General features: G+C 41.5%; 1 protein-coding gene across 19 annotated transcripts in view; it reads right to left on the reverse strand.

The window, feature by feature from the left end:
- The window catches only part of celf4 (CUGBP, Elav-like family member 4), a 1,311,271-nt gene that overhangs the window by 704 nt on the left and 1,288,850 nt on the right, over positions 1 to 21,717 (reverse strand). For all 19 annotated transcript variants that reach the window (XM_051930108.1, XM_051930103.1, XM_051930106.1 and 16 more), the window contains one exon: positions 1 to 126. This exon is cut by the window's left edge and continues 704 nt beyond it. The gene's annotated coding sequence lies outside the window, so the exon portion shown is untranslated. The remainder of the gene's footprint in view (positions 127 to 21,717) is intronic.

Consider the following 21,717-nt stretch of genomic DNA (forward strand, 5'->3'; position numbering starts at 1 on the left):
AATCCATAGGAAATTCCCAGCTTGATAGCAGCCATGCTGATATGTTGACTCCCACAGTAATTTTAGTTGTTCTTCTTTTTAAAATATTTTATTTTTTACATGCGGTTCCACTCCAAATTTGCTGCCCTAGAAAGAGAGCAAAAAAAGAGTTTCAGACAAAAAGATTCATGTTATATATGGGATCTCTGACAGTCTAACTATGAATAAACTTTTTCACTTTTAAATGATATAAAAGTTCAGCCATTACTGCATTTCTGTCTCCACTTTTCACCTTATCTTAAACTGCTGTCTTTTTTCTCTCATAGGACTTCCCCACTCACAGAATTATAATTTCAAAGATTAGTGTATAAGACAGAACTGTTGAGTGATTTCATTCAAAACAGATTGTGGTAAACAAAACCAGTTATTGGAGATGTGCAGGATCTTTAATATAGGCCAGCAGAATTTTGAGGTATTCTTTACAAACAATGAAATACAAAAAATAATGCACTTTTGAAACAGTAAAAGTGCACTCTATTAACCATATTATGAAACAGTGTACATTTACCTCTAAGATTTACCTTATACCTTTTTCCACTAGTCACTCATAACTTACCTGGGTGTCTCACTCAGGTATTAACCGGCACTGTTGATCTTCTAGCAAAATCTAAATTGCCACTGTATTGTGTGCAATTTGCACAACACATATTACCTGTGGATGATGAACACATGCCTGTATTCAACAGCAGCAAAATTATTGTCATTTAGAATTTGGTGATGAAGTGTGGTGGCAAATCCAGATGTTCAGTAACAGCCTTTTATTTGATTTTGCACCATAGCATCTGACAGATAAACAGATGCCAGTCTGGCATTTGCAGCTGTTTATTATGAAGCTATTCATAATCATTGAATAACACTATACGTGCTCTCAAACCATAGTGCTGTGCAGGGAGTTGGTGTTGGGTTACCACTAAATTACCCATCTGCAGCTCAGCAGAGGCAGCCATCACCTTTAAAATACAGTGTAAAAAAATTGCATAAACATAATTGACATACTGTTACATTCTGTTTGCTCTTATGTGCAGAAATTAGCAGGACCTTCTCACTCTTGTCTCTGGGACTACCAGACTCACTACCAGTCACTGTCAGTTAAAGCCTACCAACAGTAAATGTAATAACTGTACATTTGGTAAGGGAGTTGGGGTTTTTATTAACTGTTTTAAATATATCTGGCCATTTACTTTGGTCATTTGTTCCAGAGTGGAAGAAGTATTCATGTCTTAAATTTGGTTTGAAGTTTACTAATTTAAGCAACATGCAAAGAGGTGGGATTCCAGTGACAGGAGGCTCCAGGGCCATTTGCCAGGGTTAAAATCACTGACACTTATTATTTCCATTGTCAGGGGACCAGGTTGATGGATTGTCACATCACAGTTAAAGAGATAAGTCAAACAAATGTTTTCATCTCAGAGAGAGGCTCTTTGACATAAAACATATTTTTAATGTGTTTTGTTTAATATTATTATGTAATTGATTGTAAAGTTATTAATATTATTGTAAACGTTATTAATATTATATATTTGTTCCAAACTTACACTATGTAATATTTTTTCTTTGCTTTTCTAGCATTCACCTACCTGTGTGGTTAGCATTTGCCTGGTGAGGATAAAAGAAACTAGCATTTGAGTAGGACATCACGTTCAGATCAGTGCAATAATTTGATGGTGTCCTCTTCAAATTGGTGGTGCACTCTCTAAGGACCTTAATTTTAGATGTTGAAATTATTGTACAACGATTTCTTTAAACAAGATACCTTTGAGTTCAGCAGGGTTGATAGAACAGTTAGTGGAGAATGAAAATGTAACTATCCAGTGTAAACACTAGGTAGCACTGTTGCCCCTTAAACCCCACAGACAGATGCCCAGGACACAGGTTAGCTGCCATCTAATGTCTTGAGGGAAATAGTGTCCCAAAGAGGTTGCCTCCCTTATCCTTCCACTCTGTGGGCGTCCCGGCCGGGTTGAGCTGCCGGCCGTCTGTTACACCAGATAAACATGAACAAATTCCAGATTTTACTCAATTTGTGTTAAGATGAATGGGAAGCATCAATGAAATAGTATTCTACAGGTACAGTGATCCCTCGCTATATCGCGCTTCGCCTTTCGCGGCTTCACTCTATCGCGGATTTTATATGTAAGCATATTTAAATATATATCGCGGATTTTTTGCTGGTTCGCGGATTTCTGAGGACAATGGGTCTTTTAATTTTGGTACATGCTTCCTCAGTTGGTTTGCCCAGTTGATTTCATACAAGGGACGCTATTGGCAGATGGCTGAGAAGCTACCCAACTTACTTTTCTCTTTCTCTCTCTTGCGCTTTCTCTGATCCTGACATAGGGGGTGTGAGCAGGGGGGCTGTTTGCACACCTAGACGATACGGACGCTCGTCTAAAAATGCTGAAAGATTATCTTTACGTTGCTACCTTCTGTGTGCAGCTGCTTACTGAAGCTTCGCATACTTAAAAGCTCGAAGGGCACGTATTGATTTTTGCATGTTTGTTTTTCTCTATCTCTCTCTATCTCTCTCTCTCTCTCTCTTTGCTCCTGACGGAGGGGGTGTGAGCTGCCGCCTTCAACAGCTTTGTGCCGGTGCTTGCATACAGCCCTATTGATTTGTTTGCTTTCTCTGTGTTTATGACAGTCTCTGCTCCTGACAAGCACTCCTTTGAAGAGGAAGATATGTTTGCATTCTTTTAATTGTGAGACAGAACTGTCATCTCTGTCTTGTCATGGAGCACAGTTTAAACTTCTGAAAAAGAGACAAATGTTTGTTTGCAGTGTTTGAATAACGTTCCTGTCTCTCTACAACCTCCTGTGTTTCTGCGCAAATCTGTGACCCAAGCATGACAATATAAAAATAACCATATAAACATATGGTTTCTACTTCGCGGATTTTATTTCGTGGGTGGCTCTGGAACGCAACCCCCGCGATGGAGGAGGGATTACTGTATATATTTTTATCCTTAGAAAAGGTACTGAAATGAATGGGAGATAGTTTTGTCCATTTGTAGAAGAGTTTATTTAACTGTACTCAAAGATGTGATCAGCTCGGGAAGGAGGACATATCAACAACTTTTAAGAAATATATTACTGCATATATTAAGAAAAGCATTTACTGTATGACCCATTCTTTCTACTGTGGATCAAGAGTCTGGTGCCTATTGTACATACTGTATGTGGCTACACCAAACCCAGTGCTGAAGATGAGCTTCCAGTCATCCCACTTGGCACATCCCTATCTTTGTATAATGCACACTGGAAGGAATGAAGGAAAAGACAGAGAGACAGAGAGAGAGAGAAGAGTGCAGAATGACACTCTTCTGCACTCTTTAAGACAGGAAAGACAGAATTCACAGACAGAGAAGTATGTCAGTAGAAAGACAAGAAATGTCTGTAATTTAAGGTAGTCTGGCAAAAAGAAGACAGTCAATTCACTCTTGATGTTAGTCTTTAAATACAGCGCATCACTTTTTCCACATTTTGTTATATTACAGCCTTATTCCAAAATGGATTAAATTAATTTTTTTCCTCAGAATTCTACATACAACGCCCCATAATGACAACATGAAAAAAGTTTACTTGAGATTTTTGCAAATTTATTAAAAATAAAAAAATTGAGAAAGCACATGTACATAAGTATTCACAGCCTTTGCCATGAAGCTCGAAATTGAGCTCAGGTGCATCCTGTTTCCTCTGATCATCCTTGAGATGTTTCTGCAGCTTAATTGGAGTCCTCCTGTGGTAAATTCAGTTGGTTGGACATGATTTGGAAAGGCACACACCTGTCTATATAAGGTCCTACAGTTGACAGTTCATGTCAGAGCACAAACCAAGCATGAAGTCAAAGGAATTGTCTGTAGACCTCAGAGACAAGATTGTCTCGAGGCACAAATCTGGGGAAGGTTACAGAAAAATTTCTGCTGCTTTAAAAGTCCCAATGAGCACAGTGGCCTCCATCATCCGTAAGTGTAAGAAGTTCGAAACCACCAGGACTCTTCCTAGAGCTGGCCGGCCATCTAAACTGAGCAATCGGGGGAGAAGGGCCTTAGTCAGGGAGGTGACCGAGAACCCGATGGTCACTCTGTCAGAGCTCCAGAGGTCCTCTGTGGAGAGAGGAGAACCTTCCAGAAGGACAACCATCTCTGCAGCAATCCACCAATCAGGCCAGTATGGAAGAGTGGCCAGACGGAAGCCACTCCTTAGTAAAAGGCACATGGCAGCCCACCTGGAGTTTGCCAAAAGGCACCTGAAGGACTCTCAGACCATGAGAAACAAAATTCTCTGGTCTAATTAGACAAAGATTGAGCTCATTGGTGTGAATGCTAGGCGTCACGTTTGGAGGAAACCTGGCACCATCCCTACAGTGAAGCATGGTGGTGGCAGCATCATGCTGTGGGGATGCTTTCCAGCGGCAGGAACTGGGAGACTAGTCAGGATAAAGGGAAAGATGACTGCAGCAATATACAGAGACATCCTGGATGAAAACCTGCTCCAGAGCGCTCTTGACCTCAGACTGGGGCGACGGTTCATCTTTCAGCAGGACAATGACCCTAAGCACACAGCCAAGATATCAAAGGAGTGGCTTCAGTACAACTCTGTGAATGTCCTTGAGTGGCCCAGCCAGAGCCCAGATTTGAATCTGATTGAACATCTCTGGAGAGATCTTAAAATGGCTGTGCACCGACGCTTCCCATCCAACCTGATGGAGCTTGAGAGGTGCTGCAAAGAGGAATGGGCGAAACTGGCCAAGGATAGGTGTGCCAAGCTTGTGGCATCATATTCAAAAAGACTTGAGGCTGTAATTGCTGCCACAGGTGTATCGACAAAGTATTGAGCAAAGGCTGTGAATACTTATGTACATGTGCTTTCTCAGTTTTTTTATTTTTAATAAATTTGCAAAAACCTCAAGTAAACTTTTTTCACAATGTCATTATGGGGTGTTGTGTGCAGAATTCTGAGAAAAAAAATGAATTTAATCCATTTTGGAATAAGGCTGTAACATAACAAAATGTGGAAAAAGTGATGCGCTGTGAATACTTTCCGGATGCACTGTATATATAGTTATAGTGTACAGTATTTAAATTCGGAATGCTTGCAGTTAAAGAGCTGCCAGTATTGCATGTTATTCTTTTGTAGTAAGTGAGCTTGCATTTGGCAGAGTCAAATCTTTATCTAAAATCTACAAAAAAAGACAATTATTCTACTTGTTTTAGTTATATTGTCAGTACAGTAATCCCTCCTCCATCGTGGGGGTTGCGTTCCAGAGCCACCCGCGAAATAAGAAAATCCGCGAAGTAGAAACCATATGTTTATATGGTTATTTTTATATTGTCATGCTTGGGTCACAGATTTGCGCAGAAACACAGGAGGTTGTAGAGAGACAGGAACGTTATTCAAACATTGCAAACAAACATTTGTCTCTTTTTCAAAAGTTTAAACTGTGCTCCATGACAAGACAGAGATGACAGTTCAGTCTCACAATTAAAAGAATGCAAACATATCTTTCTCTTCAAAGGAGTGCGTGTCAGGAGCAGTGACTGTCACAGAGATAGAGAGAAAAGCAAACAAATCAATAGGGCTGTTTGGCTTAAGTATGCGAAGCACCGCGGCACAAAGCTGTTGAAGGCGGCAGCTCACACCCCCTCTGTCAGGAGCAGACAAAGAGAGAGAGAGAGAGAGAGAGAGAGAGAGAGAGACAGAGTTTGTTTTTCAAGCACAAATCAATACGTGCCCTTCGAGCTTTTAAGTATGCGAAGCACCGTGCAGCATGTCGTTTCAGGAAGCAGCTGCACAAAAGATAGCAACGTGAAGATAATCTTTCAGCATTTTTAGACGAGCGTCCGTATCGTCTAGGTGTGCGAACAGCCCCCCTGCTCAATCCCCCTACGTCAGGATCAGAGAAAGTCAGCGCAAGAGAAAGAGAAAAGTAAGCTGGGTAGCTTCTCAGCCATCTGCCAATAGCGTCCCTTGCATGAAATCAACTGGGCAAACCAACTGAGGAAGCATGTACCAGAAATTAAAAGACCCATTGTCCGCAGAAACCCGCGAAGCAGCGAAAAATCTGCAATATATATTTAAATATACTTACATATAAAATCTGCGATGGAGTGAAGCCGCGAAAGGCGAAGCGCGATATAGCGAGGGATTACTGTATATATACAGGTGCTGGTCATAAAATTAGAATATCATGACAAAGTTGATTTATTTCAGTAATTCCATTCAAAAAGTGAAACTTGTATATTAGATTCATTCATTACACACAGACTGATGTTTTTCAAATGTTTATTTCTTTTAATTTTGATGATTATAACTGACAACTAATGAAAGTCCCAAATTCAGTATCTCGGAAAATTAGAATATTGTGAAAAGGTTCAATATTGAAGACACCTGGTGCCACATTCTAATCAGCTAATTAACTCAAAACACCTGCAAAAGCCTTTAAATGGTCTCTCAGTCTATTTCTGTAGGCTACACAATCATGGGGAAGACTGCTGACTTGACAGTTTGCCAAAAGACGACCATTGACACCTTGCACAAGGAGGGCAAGACACAAAAGGTAATTGCTAAAGAGGCTGGCTGTTCACAGAGCTCTGTGTCCAAGCACATTAATAGAGAGGCGAAGGGGAAGGACAAGATGTGGTAGAAAAAATTGTACAAGCAATAGGGATAACCGCACCCTGGAGAGGATTGTGAAACAAAACCCATTCAAAAATGTGGGGGAGATTCACAAAGAGTGGACTGCAGCTGGAGTCAGTGCTTCAAGAACCACCACGCACAGATGTATGCAAGACATGGGTTTCAGCTGTCGCATTCCTTGTGTCAAGCCACTCTTGAACAAGAGACAGCGTCAGAAGCATCTTGCCTGGGCTAAAGACAAAAAGGACTGGACTGCTGCTGAGTGAATTTTGCATTTCCTTTGGAAATCAAGGTCCCAGAGTCTGGAGGAAGAGAGGAGAGGCACAGAATCCACGTTGCGTGAGGTCCAGTGTAAAGTTTCCACAGTCAGTAATGGTTTGGGGTGCCATGTCATCTTCTGGTGTTGGTCCATTGTGTTTTCTGAGGTCCAAGGTCAACGCAGCCGTCTACCAGGAAGTTTTAGAGCACTTCATGCTTCCTGCTGCTGACGAACTTTATGGAGATGCAGATTTCATTTTCCAACAGGAACCTGGCACCTGCACACAGTGCCAAAGCTACCAGTACCTGGTTTAAGGACCATGGTATCCCTGTTCTTGATTGGCTAGCAAACTCGCCTGACCTTAACCCCATAGAAAATCTATGGGGTATTGTGAAGAGGAAGATGCAGTACGCCAGACCCAACAATTCAGAAGAGCTGAAGGCCACTATCAGAGCAACATGGGCTCTCATAACACCTGAGCAGTGCCACAGACTGATCGACTCCATGCCATGCCGCATTGCTGCAGTAATCCAGGCCAAAGGAGCCCCAACTACATATTGAGTGCTGTACATGCTCATACTTTTAGTCACTTAGTAAGAATGACAACAGCATTATTATTACACCAGCTGACAAAGGAGGCGCAACTGTTATCCTAGACAGAGAACAATACACCACAGCTATAGAAGAAATGCTTTCAGACACTAATACTTATCAACAGCTAAATAACGACCCAACAAAAACCACACAGAATAAAATAAACTATACTCTGACAAAACTCCGAAATGGTAACCGCCTGGATGTACAGAACTTTCACAAAATGAAATCCAATGATGCTAACTGCCCGGAATTTTATGGACTCCCAAAAATACACAAAACACCACTAAAATACAGACCAGTGGTTAGCCTAATAGGCGGACCATCATACAACTTGTCAAAAAGACTTTTCCAACTACTTAAAGATTTAACGGACGACTCCGATTATTCTGTCAACAGCGCGGAGTCGGCATTACAGCGCTTGGATGACGTATCCATTGCCGAGGACGAGATCATGGTCTCGTTTGATGTTATATCGCTATACACCATGATCCCGATCCAACTGGCCACAGAAACATTATTAATGAAACTGGATAGTGACCCCACCATAGAGACAAGAACCAAACTGTCCATCAAAGACTTAATGCACCTAATATCACTTTGCCAAAAAACGCACTTTCATGTCAACGGCAAGTATTACACACAGAAAGAAGGCATGCCGATGGGATCACCGTTATCGGGACTCCTAGCTGAACTGGTAATGCAACGATTTGAAAACATAGCTTTATCCCAGATTACACCCAAAATTTGGATACGCTATGTAGACGACACATTCGTCATATTAAGAAAGAACCAGCTGAATGAATTCTTCAATCATATTAACACAATATTCCCTGCAATCCAGTTCACAATGGAAAAAGAAAATAATCGACACATCAATTTCCTGGACATTTACATCAAAAGAAATAGTGATGCCACCTCGACCACAAGTGTTTACCGTAAACAATGCCACGCAGACAAGATTCTACACTACGCCAGCAATCACCCGGTATCTCATAAACGGAGCTGCGTGAAAACCCTATTTAAACGAGTCCACACTCATTGTAATACCAAGGAAACAAAAATTAATGAGAGACGCTATCTGTTTCAACTTTTCACCTCGAATGGATACTCAAAATCATTCATTAATCGGAGTCTACACAGCAGGCGCCAAAGGAATCAGCATACAAGCGACGTAAATCAGAACCCCCACCCCACCTGGCATTCACTCCCGTACCACCATAATGTGTCAGAAGGCACGGCATGCACCCTGACCAAGTGGGGCATCAAAATAGCACATAAACCCACCAACAATCTGCGCACGGTCCTGTTTAATGCTAAAAACAAGAAATCGACAGCCGAAACACGAAACGCAGTTTATAGTATTCCATGCAATTCTTGCTCAGCTGTATACATAGGACAAATGTCAAAAAAAATCTCAACACGTGTACAGGAACATCGCAACGCCGTCAGAAGAAAGGACGCACTATCTTTGATATATGCACATACTAAATCGACAGGACACACATTCAACTGGGACAACGTGAAAGTAAAATTTAAGGCCAGTACAAAAAGCGCCAGAGAGTTGGCTGAGTCTTGGCTATCAGATGAAAATGCCATCAACAGACACTTGGACATAAACCCAGCATATGCCAACTTAAGAAGGACATATGTACTTTAATTTAATGATACACCCCCCCCCCCCCCTTTGATCATACAGACTTAGTCACCTCCACCCACCCCCCACTGAATGTGTTGCTATATATTACCTTTGATTCTTGTAAGTCTAAGAATTATCCTCTGATGAAGACCCCTGACAGGGGTTGAAAGCTCAGGAATAAAAACTATTTTATGATACGTGATTCGTTTTTACTCCCTTTGTGGATCTCCAACTGCATATATATATATATATATATATATCAGGCGCTGCGGCGAGTGGCAGCTATTCCAGCAGCTCCGTGTATGACTTTATTTTTCTACCTTTTTCTCTATTTCACTATTAACTCCGACAACTTTCTTTTATGTGGACTCGTTCCCTGGACACTTTTTATTACTTGGACATGGATTTTTACACACCGAGACTCGTCTATTCAAGTAGTCAACTTCAAGCGCTGAGAACAAATGCCCGCGCTGGTGTGGTTCCCTATTTACCTGACAAGGTAAGAAGGCGATATTGTGGCAGCAGAGCCGGTGCTAAGATAAAAGCCAAGCGTTTAGTGAGAAAGTGGCGCTACAAACCTTCAGTGCCTTCTGTGATCCTGGGAAATGTGAACTCACTACCAAATAAAATCGACGAACTGGCTGCGCTGGTGAAAAATGTCAGGACCTACAGAGAATGTAGTTTGTTGTGTCTTAGTGAAACGTGGCTAACAACTAACATCCCAGATGCTAATGTGGAGCTACCTGGGTTTACCACAGTTAGAGCGGACAGAGACGCAAGTACCTGCAGAAAGCACAAAGGAGGAGGACTCGCTCTCTATGTCAATACAAAATGGTGCAACTCTGGACATGTTAATGTTAAAATCTCCACTTGTTGCAGGGACATCGAACTGTTGGCTGTAAGTCTGCATCTCTATTACTTGCCTAGAGAGTTTGGACACATCATTGTTGTTATTGTATACATCCCTCCTCGGGCGGACGTGGAGATAGCGGGTGACATCATCCATTCCGACGTGGCTAAATACAAACACAACACCCCGAGGCACTTGTGCTAATCACTGGAGACTTTAACCATGTAACGCTGGACAAAACATTACCTGCCTTCGCCCAGTATGTGGATTGTAACACCCAGGGAAATAGGACTATTGACCTACTGTATGCAAACGTTAAAGGCGCATACAGCGCCACCCCGCTGCCTGCGCTTGGAAAAGCAGATGATAACCTGGTTCTGCTTCAGCCTCACTACAGACCAAGAGTGAGGGAGCTACCTACAACCACATGCTCATTCAGGAAGTGGTACCCTGAGGCACAGCAGGCTCTGAGAGACTGCTTTGGAACTACAGACTGGGATATCCTGCAGGGATCTTATAGTGAGAACATTGATGAGGTTGTTGACTGCACTGCTGACTACATCAACTTCTGTATGGACATTGTAGTTCCAGTAAGAACAGTATGCTGCTATGCTAACAAAAAGCCATGGATTACAAGTGACATCGAGGGCCTTTTTAACCAGAAGGAAAGGGCTTTTAAAGGCGGTAATCAGCATGAGCTCAAGCGCGTGTAGAAGGAACTCCGAGTCCAGCTCAGGGCGGTGAAGGAGCAGTACAGGAGAAAGCTGGAGCAGAAGTTGCAGAATAACAGCATGAAGGAAGTGTGGGATGGGATGAAGATCATCACTGGCTGCAGCTCGAAGCGGGGTGCCACCATCGAGAGAGATGTGGAGAGAGCAAACCAGATGAACGACTTTTTAAACAGGTTTGACCACCCTAACCCACTTTCACCTCGGAGTACTGCACCCTCCACCCATCCTGCTGCTGATACCAACATAGGAGAGAGTTTACCCCAACCCACAATTACAGCAGCCCAGGTTAGCAGAGAGCTGAGGAGACTTTGTGCCAGCAAAGCAGTGGGTCCAGATGGAGCATCGCCACAACTGCTGAAAGCCTGTGTGTAGGAGCTAGGGAGTCCTCTACAGAGCATCTTCAACCTGAACCTGGAACAGGGAGAGGTCCAGAGGCTTTGGAAAACATCTTGCATCACCCCAGTCCCAAAGGTATCACATCCTAGTGAGCTGAATGACTTCCAGCCTTTCGCTCTGACATCGCATGTGATGAAAACCATGGAGCGGCTGCTACTTCACCACCTGAGGCCACAGGTCCGTCACGCCCTCGACCCTCTGCAGCTCGCATACCAGGAGAAGGTGGTAGCGGAGGATGCCATCATCTACATGCTACACCAATCCCTCTGCCACTTGGACAGAGGCAGTGGTGCTGTAAGAATACTGTTTCTGGACTTCTCTAGTGCCTTCAACACAATCCAACCTCTGCTCCTTAGGGACAAGCTGACAGAGATGGGAGTAGATTCATACCTGGTAGAATGGATTGTGGACTATCTTAAAGACAGACCTCAGTATGTGCGTCTTGGGAACTACAGGTCTGACATTGTGGTCAGCAACATAGGAGCGCCGCAGGGGACTGTACTTTCTCCGGTCATGTTCAGCCTATATATATCGGACTTCCAATACAACTTGGAGTCCTGCCACGTGCAAAAGTTTGCTGACGACACTGCTATCGTGGGCTGCATCAGGAGTGGGCAGGAGGAGGAGTATAGCGACCTAATCAAGGACTGCTCCTCTGTCTGGAGATGATTCTGTTTAGTGGATGCAGTGGATTCTCCATCATTGACAGGAGCCTGCTCAGTGCCCGTTGCTCTGCCACGGATGTCAAACTGTCTAGCTCTATGCCAACAATAGAGCCTGCCTTCCTCACCAGTTTGTCCAGGCGTGAGGCGTCTTTCTTCTTAATGCTGCCTCCCCAGCACACCACCGCGTAGAAGAGGGCGCTTGCCACAACCGTCTGATAGAACATCTGCAGCATCTTATTGCAGATGTTGAAGGACGCCAGCCTTCTAAGGAAGTATAACTGGCTCTGTCCTTTCTTACACACAGCATCAGTATTGGCAGTCCAGTCTAATTTATCATCTAGCTGCACTCCCAGGTATTTATAGGTCTGCACCATCTGCACACAGTCACCTCTGATGATCACAGGGTCCATGAGGGGTCTGGGCCTCCTAAAATCCACCACCAGCTCCTTGGTTTTGCTGGTGTTCAGGTGTAGGTGGTTTGAGTCGCACCATTTAACAAAGTCATTGATTAGGTCCCTATACTCCTCCTCCTGCCCACTCCTGATGCAGCCCACGGTAGCAGTGTCATCAGCAAACTTTTGCATGTGGCAGGACTCCGAGTTGTGTTGGAAGTCCGATGTATATAGGCTGAACAGGATCGGAGAAAGTACAGTCCCTTGTGGCGCTCCTGTGTTGCTGACCACAATGTCAGACGTGCAGTTCCCAAGACGCACATACTGAGGTCTGTCTTTAAGATAGTCCACGATCCATGCCACCAGGTATGAATCTACTCCCATCTCTGTCAGCTTGTCCCTAAGGAGCAGAGGTTGGATTGTGTTGAAGGCGCTACAGAAGTCTAGAAACATAATTCTTACAGCACCACTGCCTCTGTCCAAGTGAGAGAGGGATCGATGTAGCATGTAGATGATGGCATCCTCCACTCCCACCTTCTCCTGATATGCAAACTGCAGAGGGTGGAGGGCGTGTTGAACCTGTGGCCTCAGGTGGTGAAGCAGCAGCCTCTCCATGGTCTTCATCACATGTGATGTCAGAGCAACAGGCCAGAAGTCATTCAGCTCACTAGGACGTGATACCTTTGGGACTGGGGTGATGCAAGATGTTTTCCAAAGCCTCGGGACTCTCCCCCTGTTCCAAGCTCAGGTTGAAGATGCGCTGTAGGGGACCCCCCATCTCCGATGCACAGACCTTCAGCAGTCGTGGCGATACTCCATCTGGACCCGCTGCTTTGCTGGCACGAAGTCTTCTCAGCTCTCTGATCACTTGCGCTGTTGTAATTATGGGTGGGGATGTCTCTCCTATGCTGGTATCAGCAGAAGGATGTGTGGAGGGTGCAGTACTCCAAGGTGAGAGTGAGAGTGGGTTAGGGTGGTCAAACCTGTTAAAAAAGTTGTTAATTTGGTTTGCTCTCTTCACATTTCTCTCGATGGTGGCACCCCGCTTCGAGCTGCAGCCAGTGATGATCTTCATCCCATCCCACACTTCCTTCATGCTGTTATTCTGCACCTTCTGCTCCAGCTTTCTCCTGTACTGCTCCTTCGCCGCCCTGAGCTGGACTCAGAGTTCCTTTTGCACGTGCTTCCCAGGCCCTTTTCTTCTGGTTCAAAAGGCCCTTGATGTCACTTGTAATCCAATAGTAGAATGGAGAAGGGCTTTGGAAGATAGAGGACTGAAGATAAATAGGATGAAGATGGGGCAAGCAGCACCTAGTATGAAGTAGTGTAGATTTAAAAAGGAAGGGCTTAAAACAGGTTTAGGGGAAAAATGTAATAATTTTCATGATTCAGATGTTAGCCTGCAGGGAGAGCTATTGAAAAGAGTGGTAGCCCAAGAAGGAAAATTAGATGCACAAATAGCCTATAGAGTGCAGTGTGGATGGAACAATTGGAAGAAGACATCAGAAATATTGTGTGATTGAAGAATTGAGGTTAAGGTTAAAGGTAAGATTTTTAAGACAGTACTGAGACCAGCAATGATGTATGAAGCTGAGACATGGACAGTAAAGGGAGCACAGGAGTAAAAGTCAGATGTGGCATAAATGGGAATGTTGAACTTGTTGCCTGGAGTTACAAAAAAGGACAGAATAAGGAATGAGACAATCAGAGGTACATCAAAAGTAAGAAAGTTATCTAAGAAAGAACAAGAAAGTAGGCTGAGGGTGGTACAGACATGTGATAAGGAGAGACAATGAATATGAGGGCAAAAGAGTGATGGTAATGGAAGTACAGTTGAAGAGAAAGTAAGGGATGCCAAAGTGGAGGTAGATGGATAAAGTAAAAGAAGGTCTGAAGGAAAAGGGTGTGGCTGAGGAGGATTTGCTAGACCAAGCTGTATGGAGAATATTCATCATGCACATCGACTCTACATAGACATGACAATAGATGAACACGATGAACAATAACAGAAAAACACAAATTATTGGTCTACTTGTAAGTTATCTATGCTTCATTTGGCAATGCACATGTATGTGTCTTTCTTTACTGGTTGGTAACATTATATATTTGTAATCTCTATATCATTTTTTTATTTTAAATAGTTCTTTTGATAATTTTGGCAATAGGAAAACAAATGTGAATAAAAATGTTCAAGTACAGGCCACACTTGAAAATGTAAAGTTTTTACATTATGAAAATCAAGTCCTAATGTTACTGATGGGAGTTCATAAATGGAAATAAAATTGAGAAAGTTGGGGGGAGTGGGATAAAATAAAATTGTCAACAGCAATATGATGGAATGTATGACAAAAGACAATACAGTTTCTGAAGCTGGTGCTGGTAATTATTTTGCTTTGCTCTGCTCCATTAGTTCTAGTGAATGGACTGAAATTCCCTCAAGCATGGAAGATGAAAAAAGCTATTATAAAGATACAATTCTCCAAATAATAATTTTCTATCACTTTCTGCAGATGGCAATAGTGTGCTGGATGCAGAAGGGAGAGACTTCCTCTTTAGAGGGATTGGTATCCCCAGAATATCTATGCTGGTGTAAAGAGTGTAACACCGAACAGATTGCCCCAAGGTGCAATGGCACAATATATTATGACACAATATATACTATGACACAATATATTATGCAATATATTAAACCTGCAAGTACAGGATAAAATGTGAATAATGAATACTTTTATGCATAACAAGGTAAGCTTGTGCCAAAATCAATGTGAATACATTGATTGCTGTCACTTTGGCAGGAAAGATTGTTTAATATTTAGCAAAGATGAGACTCAACCCATTTATTTTAGGGTCCCCAGCATGTTCATTATCACAGTTCACCTACAGGGCTCTTGTCTCTTTTCAGTTTTTCGATCATCTGACCCTGTTTAAAACCTGGTTTTTCCATTCCAAAAGAAGAGACATAAAGCATATTATGGAAGTGTGTAGCGGGGCTACATAGTAATTGTGTATTCAATGTATGTGCTGAGTGCGTGTTGTTATATATATTTTCTATGTGGGGAATTTGCATCATTGTTTTTGTTATTGTGTTTCATTTAATATATTTATACACCTATTTTACATATCTGCTTTTGTGCGCTTGTGTTAAACTGTCGATTGAGGGGAAAATATTATTTGTTACAGGTACGGCTTGGTATATGTAGGTTTGCCTCAGTAATTCATCCAGGCCACAGGTCTTGGTAGTGTAGCTGCTGGCTGGGTATGGGGTCGGCCGTTACAAGTGATAGGTACAAGGTTGGAAGCAACACTAAACTGGAAGGTCTGTCCAGTGCAGAAGAGGTTAATATACCCCACCACTCACATTAAATCAGTCCCCAAGTAACCAAAATATGAGAGCATGTTCATACTACACAGACATAATTAAAACTAAGTCCTGGAGTACTGAAACAGCAGCATCAATCACCATGCCACCTAATTTGCCAATGGCAGATAGATAGATAGATAGATAGATAGATAGATAGATAGATAGATAGATAGATAGATAGATAGATAGATAGATAGATAGATAGATAGATAGATAGATAGATAGATAGGCTTCAAGAGATGGTAGAGTTCCTATGGTCACTTACAGAGTTGCTACCTGCTGCGGTTCAAGCAAATGTTTGATATTGCTGCAAGAAAAAAAAAGTTGACAGAGACATGTAACAATCTAGGAAGGTGTTTGTGTCATCTCAACTCAAAAGTGCACCTTATGTGAACTCTAAGATATCTGAGCTAAACCGTAGAGTAGTGGAAAATTTATTGAAACAGCGGTACTCCATTGGGATACTGCTGCTCTCAGTACTGATAGAAATTATGATACTCCAGTAAATAAGTATCCAAGTGTAGACTGTCACCTCTTCTGTAGGGCAGAAGCAGGACTGTTTGTGATTTTCATTTCCATGCCAGCAATGCTAATGCAAGCAAATAAAAACAAGATGTGCGGTTCAGTTTCTATATTGATTTGGTTGCAAAGCTGACCCCTGTAAATCTTTCTGGAAGCTATCCATGCTACAGCAGCATGGCATGTTCCTGTTCTGTGATTGAGCACTTATAAAAATGAAATAGCAAATTTTGGCAGCAGGTGCAATTCAGTTAGCCTGTTTCAATTACCTTTCTTGCTGAAGGGGTAATGTTTTTGGAAATTGGAAGTTTATGCGCTGAGAGCTGGGAATGTAAGGACATGTTGATTAACACTCTTCTCTATTAACTGTACAAACGCTCATTTCACTAAAACAACTCCTAGCAAAACAGCTGCCTTGCTGTGAAAAATAACTGCATGCTGAAGTTTCATCATCATTTTTTCATTGTGGGAAGAATGGCAGATTTAAAAAAATGTTTCGCAACTTGTTTCAAACTTTCTGATTTTCTGCTTAATACACTTAGTGTTGATAAGCATGATCATGAGTTTTGGGTGGAAGACCACCTTATATCTCCAGTCTTTCTATTTTACCCAATCTCACAGTGAGGTAAGACTTGAGAGAGGGCTGACCTGCTTTGCACTCCTTTTTCAGGGCAATAGTGGCATGCAAAAGAAATGCTTCCTCGTACAACCATACATGCCACCTGATGTGAAAAAGACAGGCTGGAAAAGCATTAGAAAGGGAATCGGCTGTGTAAGTACTAAATTAACAATTCAGTCATGTTTGTAGCAGAATTTACCACATTCTAACCCCAAATGGAAAAGTTACTTTCAGATTGCCACAAATCTTTACACTAATACTTGCCAACTATTTTGATGGTGATAGGTGCCTAAGACCACCATTTCACCATACAATACACTATTGCTTAATAATGTCTTTATGGCATGCAGTAGAAAAATTCCTGAAACAGTGCTTAATGTATTATGAGACACTTACTAGTGAAGTATACAACTAATTTTTTTTCTCTCCCAGATGAGGAAGTCATCCCATCTTGAAAAACATAAACTTGTCAGAAAATTTTGCACACTACAGATAAATTAGCCATAAGGAAACATATATTATGTTCATTATCATTGCTGGAAAAAGGTCTAGAGAAGAACTACCAGACTTACACTAGGAGTGTGAGGTATGTGATATGAGGTAAGATTGAAGGAGTTGAATCTTTTAAGCAAAAAGAAATTAGGTGGTTAACATGAAAATGTGCTGAAGATTATGAAGGGAGTTCATAAGGTGGATGCCGCCTGTTACTTAAAAGCGGCCCCTTGAACAAGAAAACGGGGCACAGATGGGAACTAGTTTGGGGCAAGCTGTAAGATGAAACAAGGAACTATACATGAAAGGAACAAGTTACCAAGGTGTTCAGTTTAAAGTACCAAATTTCTAAATTAATCAGTAAAAACTCATTTGAAGAGATACCACTATATCATTTTCTGATGTGTTGTTTAATTTCAAGAGCTGACACCTGGATTACTCAATTTTGGGTTTCTCACTTATTGCTGTCCTAAATCAATTAGACACAATGCGAAAAAATGATTGCGGGATGTTTTGGTACCTCCATGTATCCAGATGTTACACTCTTGTACATGACACTTAAGGACTAACTGGATGTAGCTTACACACTCACTGAATAACTCACATCTGTCAGCCTGTACATTAATTTAAAGTTTCCAGAGATTAAAATTATTTTAGTCAGTTAAACTACCTGTTAAATACTTAAGATGTTTAAATGACTCAAGTCTATTTTAAATTAGCTCCTATAAAAAGCTGGTTTCACCCAGTAGGTCTTAAGCATCCAGTGTCATAGATGGATTGTTGACACACCACTTCGCTAGCAGTATTGTTATTTTTTCTCTTTTTTCCCAAATACTCAAGATATCCTGTATTCTAACAATCCTGGTGTGGTTTCTGAAAAGCACAGAGAACATAAAAAATTTAAGGAAAAGGAGAAGGCCTTTGAGGAGTCTGGAAAAGAGAAAACAGTGATGTGGTTTTGTGTATGTGTAGGAGATCGATGCAGTCCCTGACTAAAGCCCTACTACTGTCTTCACCTATTCCACCAACACTAGATAGTCTTGTTGACCACTATAACTCAGCCCTTCATTCAGCATTAGATAAAACAGCTCCTTTAAAACATAAGAAGGTTTCCTTTAAACGTTCAGCTCCTTGGTATAACTCAGAATTGCGATCTATGAAAGCAGCTGGCTGACGCCTTGGGGGAATGTCACGTAAGACTGGCCTCACCGTGCACATCCAGGCTTTCTCTGACCACCAAAGAGCTTACAGAGAAGCACTAACTTCTGCCAAGAACACCCATTACGGCAGAATAATAGAAAGTGGCCACGATAACCCAAGGGTTCTGTTCTCTGTAGTTAATAAACTACTCGAACCCTCATTTGGCCCAACTATCTCTTCTACTGAAGTCTGTGAGGAATTTCTCCACTTTTTCCATAACAAAATTAATGATCTAAATAATTCAACTAACATAAATACATCATCTGTTTATATCTCTCCCTGTTTTCCCACTCCATCCAGCTCCTTCTCTAAGTTCTCACCAGTCACATCTGCGTCTGTTAATAACCTGCTTTGTAAGATGAGGCCGACTACTTGTGTACTGGACCCATCCCCACCACACTACTTAAATCCTGCCTTCATGCCATAATCCCGACTGTTACAACAATAATAAACTCATCCCTTGACACTGGCTCTGTGCCGCTCACTTTTAAAATTGCTTCTGTAACCCCAATGTTAAAAAAGTCTGGCCTTGATGCTGACAATCTTAACAATTTCCGGCCTATTTCCCACTTACCTTTCCTATCAAAAGTTCTTGAACGTGTTGTAGCTTCCCAACTCACCAATTACCTAACCTCTAATAATTTGATGGAACCCTTTCAGTCTGGTTTCAGGGCGCGGCACAGCTGTGAAACTGCTCTGCTATGGGTAACCAATGATTTGCTTATGGCAGCAGACTCTGGACAAACCAGCATATTAATTCTGTTAGACCTCAGTGCAGCATTTGACACTGTCAGACATGACATCCTACTGTCCAGAATGGAGAACATGCTGGGTATCTCTGGCACTGCCCTCCAGTGGTTCAAGTCCTATCTGACTGATAGGCAAGAGTTTGTTAGTCTTGGCAAGAGCAGATCCAGCTCAGCGCCAGTCACACAAGGAGTCCCTCAAGGCTCTGTCCTCGGTCCTCTGCTTTTCTGTATTTACATACTTCCCCTTGGCCATATTATCCGTAGCTATGGACTGGGTTATCATTTTTATGCAGATGATACTCAACTCTATTTCAATGTTAAAAGTGGAACTTCATCAGAGCTTTCTCAGCTCAAAACCTGCCTTAGTGAAATTAAAACCTGGATGAAGCAGAACTCTTTAAAATTAAATTGCAATAAAACTGAACTCCTGCAAATTGGGACTAAAATGCAACTTAATAAAATGAGCTCCTTCCCAGTCTATCTTGGCAGTGATCTCATCATACCTGCCTCTACTGTAAAAAATCTTGGTGTCATTTTTGATTCCTCCCTCTCTTATTCCGCCCACATAAATCACATTAAGAAACTTTCTTACTTTCACCTCCGTAACATATCCCGTGTTCGCTCCTTCCTCTCCTTTTCTAACGCTGAGAAACTTGTCCATGCTTTAATCACATCCCGCATCGATTATTGTCATTCCCTACTGGCAGGTGCCCCTTCTAATCTTATATCACAGCTCCAGCTTATTCAAAACTCAGCTGCAAGAGTCCTTACTCGAACCAGCAGCAGCGAGCACATCACACCCATCCTGCTCCGTCTCCACTGGCTCCCTGTGTCTTACAGAATCGAATATAAAATCCTACTAATAACTTACAAAGCCTTAAATAACCTCGCGCCAAACTACATCAGTGACCTTCTCCATCACTATGTGCCTGCCCGCCCACTAAGGTCCTCTGATTCTGGCAATCTTGTTGTGCCCCTCACTAATCTACACTCTGTGGGTGACAGGGCCTTCAGCTGTATAGCGCCCAGACTCTGGAATGACCTACCAAAATTAATCAGGTCAGCTGACTCCATGAATTCTTTTAAAAAACAACTCAAAACTCATCTGTTCAGGAAGGCTTTTAGCTCTATTTGACTTTATTACCCTTCTCTCAGTTTACTTCTCTGTCAAGATGCTAATGTAACCTGTGTGTGTGTGCTAGACCATCAATTATGTTGTCTGTTTCTTTTTTTTCAGAATTCACTATCTTAATCTTCTTTATTTATTTATCTGGTTTGTACAATGCTATATACTGTATACGCTGCCGTTCTTTATTATATTCTGTAAGTGCCTTGAGCATGGGAAAGGCGCTATATAAATAAAATGTATTATTATTATTATTATTACTCAGTCAAGCACTACAAAAATGGTGAGATCCTGATCTATACTCTGTATCCAGCAGTGGAGGCTCATCCATTTGTGCTGAATAATATAACCAGGGCTGTTCTATCATAACCCCTGTTGCATATAAGACACCAGCAGAGCACTGTGCAGATAATTATACAGACTATGTCTCCCATCTGAAGACATTGATAATTAAGTTGTGGATGAATATTTTGGAAATAACTGAAAGAAATATAAAGGAAATGAATGAAGGAATGAACAATGACATTAATGATACAAGTTAGGAGATGAAGGATGATTTTTATCATGATAAAACTGGAAAAGTCTGGGAAGGATGGGAAGTAAAGCAAAGAGCAGAATGAAGGAGCTTGGTGAACAGCGAAGACATGTGAAACACATGTTGACAACCTACAATAAACAATTTGAAGAATGGAGTATGCTGCTAAAAAGAGAATCACTGCTTTAGAAACTATATATAAAATATTCTATATAAAGTTGCAGACTAATCTGAAGAGAGATCAAGAACCAAAAATGTCAGGACTGTATGTCTAATCTCCCAGCCCGCTTAATTTTTTTAAGTGTCTCTTTAACATTTGCAGTGTTTTTATTTAATGAGCAGATGACTGCCACCAGTTCTGAAGACTATTACTAATAGTCTATTATTAATAATTTACGTCTTCTTCTTCTTCTATGCTGTGAACATGCTATCAGAGTACCCATGCATGTCTTCAAAATGCATTAAAACACAAAAAAATTTGATTTTCGTGGAGCTCTGAATTTTTTACTACAATGCCCCTTTAAGGATTTTACATTCATGCTCAGTGTAGTTGAATGGTATGCCATGCAATTTTCCTCTTGTTTTAGTGTGGAGAGCAATACTCATCCAAACAATGAGTAAACACTAGGATGTATGGAGATTATTTTCTTTTAAAAAATATTTTAAATGAAATCATAGTAGTAGTAGTAGTATGTTGATTAATTGTATCACCTATATTTACAACTATTCAAAGGCTGAAAACGAAGAATAAAAAAAAGATAAACTTTTAAAAATGTCAACAGGACTGTAAGGATTATATATAAGGACTATAGTAGAGATTGCAAATGAGCTGTTTGATGTTAGTGCAGTGGTACCTTGGTTAACAAAACCTCTAAGAACGAAACTCCTTTATAATGAAGTCTACTTAAAATGTGC

The sequence above is a fragment of the Erpetoichthys calabaricus genome, chromosome 7, assembly GCF_900747795.2.
Source record: "Erpetoichthys calabaricus chromosome 7, fErpCal1.3, whole genome shotgun sequence".
Taxonomy (NCBI): domain Eukaryota; kingdom Metazoa; phylum Chordata; class Cladistia; order Polypteriformes; family Polypteridae; genus Erpetoichthys; species Erpetoichthys calabaricus.